The sequence below is a fragment of the Dendrobates tinctorius genome, unplaced genomic scaffold (genome assembly GCF_039654945.1).
Source record: "Dendrobates tinctorius isolate UK_male_01 unplaced genomic scaffold, ASM3965494v1 ptg000154l, whole genome shotgun sequence".
In the NCBI taxonomy this organism is placed as follows: Eukaryota; Metazoa; Chordata; class Amphibia; order Anura; family Dendrobatidae; genus Dendrobates; species Dendrobates tinctorius.
The window spans coordinates 9,596,650-9,603,115 of NW_027361821.1; positions in this window are offsets into that span (position 1 = coordinate 9,596,650).

Sequence of the window (6,466 nt, forward strand, 5' to 3'; positions counted from 1 at the left end):
TGATGGTTTCTCTGAAGAAGGGCAGGAGGGGCAATTCCTTTTCCAATGTCCAGAGGCTTCACAGTAAAAGCATAGTAGATTGTCTCTACGGTGCCTTCCCTCTTCTTAACCGAGACTGACCCAACCTCCATGGGCTCAGATACAGGTGCAGTGTCACACAATTTGGGGTACAAGGGAAACTCTTATTGCATCATTCCTCTAGCACGGAGTCTCCGATCCAGACGGACCGCCTGCATCATGGCGTCCTCCAGGGTAGCAGGAGGGGGATGTAATGCCAGAGCGTCCTTCAGACGGTCAGACAGGCCCCTGCGAAGCAACCCCCTCAGGACGTCATCGTTCCAGGATACTTCGGCGGACCAACCTCTAAACTCTGAGCAGAACCATTCAGCAGAGTGCCTCCCCTGTGTCACACTCATCACAATATCCTCTGCCAGACGCACTCTATCAGGCTCGTCATATAAGTGCCCCAGAGCCTCAAAGAACAAGTTCACCGACATCCGTTCAGGAGCAGAGGAAGACAGAGAGAAAGCCCATGCTTGCGGAGCCCCCCGAAGTAGGGAAATGATGACCCCCACCCTCTGTAACTCGTCCCCGGAGGAGCGGGGCCTTGGAGAAAAAAAAAAGCTTGCATCCTCTGAAAGACCTGAACTCCTTTTTTTTTTTTTTTTTTTCCCCTGAGAAAGGGTCTGGCAATTTGACCGGAGATTCGGGGGATGCTAATGACACACCTCTATCCCCAGAACTAGGAGCCCCTGCATCGACAGCCCCCTGCACAGTAACTGCCAACTGTTGCTGGGCATGGGCCATCGTGCGCTGTTCCACATTGAGTTTATGGAACATATGGGTCAGGTGCTTGACCTGATCAGCCTCAGAGGAAAAAAAACTGGAATGGTCAGCTATAATGTCAGGAACACCGCACTGCACTTGCTCACTGAGCCAGTGCACGTCCTGAGTAAAACAAACTGTGCTCAGAGATACCTGTGGAGCAGGGCAGCAGCGGTGAAGATGCGTGCTTCAGACTAGCAGGACCTGAAGCATGTGACTGCTGGGGGCGTGGCCTAAACTCCAGAGAGCTAGGAGCTATAGGAAAACTCCTAGAAAGGTAACTATGGGACAAAGTTACCAAGGGGCATAAACCAGATCAAGCCGGGGTCAAAACACGAGATAGCACGACAGTACCAAAGGGTTAGACAGAACGGATAGTCAGGACGTAGCAATAGATCAGAAAACCAGAACGGGCAATAGACGGTACAATAGGGACAAACTGTAACAGAGTAACAATAGCCAAGCCAGGAGGTCAGAACCGGAGAAGACAATAGTACCAAAACGTGAGACAGAGAACAGAGTGAGGGGACAGACCGGGTCATACACGGGAAGCAAACAAGCAATGCAGTATACACGCACACCGGGGGGGTCACACAGCCAGATTAACAGTATAGCTGACAGGGAATCCTAGTCTTGATTGAGTATAAATACCCCACCCAGATCCAAAGGGAGGCCAGCAAAATTAACCCTGAGAAAACAGGACATCAACCATGTCCTAACCATGACAATGAGTCTGTCACGTCCTCCTGGGAGATCTGGTGTTAGGTGATCTTTACATACTGTGAATTGCACATCTTCCATTTAGCCTGTGTGTTTTGTTCCTCATATTAAATGGACTTTGTTTCCTTTGACGCTGAAGAGGTTAAGGACTTTTTGTATACTGGCTAAAGATATACAGCTCCATCTCACAGCTGCTCTTTACCTGCTCATGTTCTCTCTATAAAACATGGCCAGACAAGCTTATCCCTGCCTGTAAAAGTTTTGCTTTCTGGCTTACTGGAGTTGGTGTGCTCAAGTTGGAGTTTGTAGTTGTTGCTAGAGATTGTTGTCTGCTCGTATTGGGTATATGCTTTCTCCATTACCCTATTCTCATTGTTTTGTACATTCCTATCCTTCCCTGTATTCCTCACTACCCTTGGTGAATATTTTTGTATGTAAGTTGCTTGTTGGTATCTCTTTGTCTTATGTGTATTTACACTAACATATCTGTCCCAGGCCTCCTGGGGGAGGGAACAGCTTAGGACATTAACAGGAGCATAATAAAGTCGGAGACTCAGGCCTCTTTACCTTTAAGAATACCCTGGGACAGGGATAGTTAGGGTCCCAGTTCCAGGTACAGTTTGAGGCCCACCTTCCTAACCAAAGACCATCATAGCGTGACAATTGGTTCACATTTTTTGTTTTACCAGCCCTATTCGACAATATGTCTATGAAGGTAAGAATAAACCTTTAAGGTAACTTTATAAGGCATAGGTAAATCATACAGAATTGTCACATACTAGTTTGAAGATAAGGATATTAATACTTTTAGACATAATGATTTATGATTCATAAATGCAAATAATGGAATCCTGCTGTTTGGAAAATAAATTGCTTTTATTTTTTTCTAATTTACAGGCTGATTTAACAAGTCCTTCAGTTAGCATGTAATTGATCAAGTAAGCCACAGTGTGTCCATAGTGTTTAGCTGATTAACTTTATGTTAATTAAAGAAATTTGTCAAGATTAAGAGTGAAGTAAATGTACAATTCAACCGTAATTGACTTTTCATTAAACACTTGTGCTTATAGATTTATACAGTCAAGTGTAAAACATGATGCAGCTCTGATAATCTGAATTCATAACTTACCATTACCCACCAGAAACTGATGCTATGGAAGCTTAGTCCCCTTCTACCCTACACACTCGCTTGGACTTACCCACAGGTGAATACGTGAATTCCCAGGTGGACCTTTAGGAGTAGGCCCCCGTCATGAGCAATACTTGGCACAGTACATTTGATGCACTATATACAGGCACCTGTCATGGTATGAACATGTATCATATTCCACCTCTGTAATACTTATCAGATGAATTTTGGTCCACCAATTCCACCCCATTGCAGTCCCCTTATATTTTATTGGAGATGTAGCTGCATGCAGAACACAGCCATATTTGCATTTGAATGTATGGAGAATGTGTTGGTTGAAAATATGTGAAGAGAAGTTAATATTTGCATGTAGCTGTAGAATGGGCCTTCAGAATTAATGTTACTGGTGGGCCCTTGGAATCCCAGTCTGACACTGCCTGTATATCATGGTATCCTGGAAGCTCATAAGTAGAGCTGCCTCAATATAATTCATCAAAATAAGTGACAGGTGCCTCACCCCTTTTTAATAGGGGATTCACTGTCCTTTTTTGAGAGGTACTCTCCTGCCACTTTGATAGATTTTGTATTCTTGTTTATGCTATATAAAATCTACCCCTCCTCTTTGTCAGGAAGTAGAAGCTAATCCAGGGTTCCCGGAGACATATTTTCCAGTCTGTGATTAAAATGATAATGGGTTACCAAAGACTAAATATTAGGCTCAACTGGGGAGGTGAATTCTCAAGCCTCAGGTCCGAGTGGGCACACGGACCCCAGGTTTGATGCAGCTAGCAGAAAGGCACATGGGCAGGGAGGACTTGGTACACACAGGAATCTCAGGAGCAGCAGGATGGATGAAGGAGAACCTAGCAGAAATAAATGCAATCACAAATCAAAAAAGCACAGATGGTGGAGCACAGCAAACAGACTATTGGGAAACACCTGGGCTACCACTGTTCAAAAAACTGACAATGGGAAAAAAAAAGGAAACGCTGCAAAAAGGTATGTGCACACCCTTTCAAACAAGTGCAAGTATAAGAACATATTCAGAAAACCATCAATAGGTAAGTACTTTTGCGCTAATGAGTTTTCCCCCAGACCATATAGGAACCACACCAATGGTGCTGAAATACACAGATATTATATATAAAGTCATGGTAAAAATCCTTAACATGGTTGAACCAAAAAAAGAGAATTAATGAAACATTCCTGCAATACAACCACATATGGAAAAAAAAAAAGGGAAACGTTAAAGTAGCAAACAATACAGGTCACAGTAATAAGAGAGAAAGGAAAAGATACAGATCAGATATTTTAAAAAAAATTGACAGTGAAGGGTGATTAATGAGTGGAACAGGCTGCCACAAGAGGTGGTGATTTCTCCTTCAATGGATGTCTTCAGAGGCTGGACAGACATCTGTCTGGGATGATTTAGTGAATCCTGCTTAGAGCAGGGGGCTAGACCAGATGACCCAGGAGGTCCCTTCAACTCTACCATTCTATGATTCTATGGTAGAAGTCAAATCAAGCTGCAAATGGTAAATAAAAAATGGAAACCAGCCTGATTTGATTCACCCTTACAATATAACATGTATACAACACCAAAGTGACAGTCCCTAATAAATGCACATTATGAATGTGAGTATTCACTATTACTCATAAATCCTACTAAAAAGTGAATAAACACAAGTGTTCAATAAAAGCACATATTTTTATTAATACGGAAGGATAAAATCCATATATTAGGCTAGTTTCACACTAGCATTTAAACGACGCGCGCACGGCGCCGCTAAGCCACGCCCCCTGCCGGCTCCCTGCCCGCCCCTTCCTGTTATCGTCTCCTCCGAGCGCAGAGGGCTGCATGCGTTATGCGCACCCTATCTTTAGCATAGGGTGCGCAGGCCGTGCGCAACTATGAATATAGCGTGCGCTGCGCATTTTTGAATGTGCGCCGTGCGCGCCAAAATACAACATGCTGCGTTCGGCGCGCACGGCGCACCTCCAAAAATGCGCAGCGCACGCTATATTCATAGTTGCGCACGGCCTGCGCACCCTATGCTAAAGATAGGGTGCGCATAACGCATGCAGCCTTCTGCGCTCGGAGGAGGCGATAACAGGAAGGGGCGGGCAGGGAGCCGGCAGGGGGCGTGGCTTAGCGGCGCCGTGCGCACGTCGTTTAAACGCTAGTGTGAAACTAGCCTAAATAACAATAAAAGGACATTTTGTAGGGGATAAAAAGTCCCATACAGGGAAATCACAGGAAAACGTATAAGAAGTGGGTATAATCAATAGATGGCATTAACCCTCAATAGTGCTGTCAAATGATCGTTATGAATACAATAGTAAGGTTCCTATATCAATATATAACATTGAATAGTAAATCCCAGTGGATAAATGCATAAACAATCCTATACAGACGACATAACAGAGAAAGCTGCACCTGAGGCAGTGAAATGTACGTCGGGGTCCTCATAGGGGTTCTCCTCCTTTCTGTCATCTTCCTGGTAAGCCGGATTGATCTTACACCTAAATGAAATGGGAATGGTTGGTGATATCAAATTCCTGTTTGTGGCACATTAGTAAATAGGAGGGGGGAAACTTTTCAAGATGGGAGATGACCATGGTGGCCATTTTGAAGTTGGTCATTTTACTATCAGTGTGAGAAGAGGGTTGCATTGATAATCCAACACAATGGGCAGCACTTTGAACACATTTTATAAGTGGTTATAAACTTGTAAATAAATCATGAAAGAATAAAGTTACGTTAAAACCAAGCACACCATTGTTTTTCTTGTGAAATCCTCAATAAAATTGATGTGACACATGACCCTCTTCCCATTGGAAAAAACAAAGTTGGATCCAAAATGGCCAACATCAAAATGGCCACCATGGTCACCACCCATCTTTGAAAAGTTTCCCCCCTCCCATATACTAATGTGCCACAAACAGGAAGTTGATATCACCAACCATTCCCTTTTTATTTGTGTATCCATATAAATGGCCCACCCTGTATAGTCATTACAAACAGAGTGACCTATTTCAAGTGTTTATTTTGGTTAATGTTGATGATTATGGAAACACTAAGAGAAGGTACATGCATAGAGACAGGGATCACCAAAATGTTTGAATAAAGGAACAACATTTTTTTTATATTATATTACAAAACCAAAAATACACACAAAAACAATTAAAAATCCACTGAGGATAATTCACACAAAAGAGGATCCATAATGAAGAGAATAATACTCAGAAGTACCCATAGGCCAAATATAAGTACAATACCTTTCAAAAGTTTAGGGTCACTTAGAGACTTATTTTTGAAAGAAAAGCACAGTTTTTTCCAATGAAGCTAACATTAAATGATTCACAAATACACTCTATACATTAATGTGGTAAATGACTTCTAGCTGCAAATGTCTGGTTTGTAATGCAATATCTTCATAGGTGTATAGAGGCCAATTTCCAACAAACATCACTCCAGTATTCTTATGGTACTTTGTGCTTGCTAACTGTGCAAGAAGGCTAATGGATGGTTAGAATACCCTTGAAAACCCTTGTACAAGTATGTTAGCACAGCTGAAAACAGTTTGGCTTATTAGAGAAGCTATAAACCTGACCTTCCTTTGAGCTAGTTGAGAATCTGGAGCATTACGTTTGGTTCCATTAAACTCTCAAAATGGCCAGAAAAAATGAACTTTCATGTGAAACTCGACAGTCTATTCTTGTTCTTTGAAATTGACTATTCCATGCGAGAAATTGCCAAGAAACTGAAGATTTCCTACAACGGTGTGTACT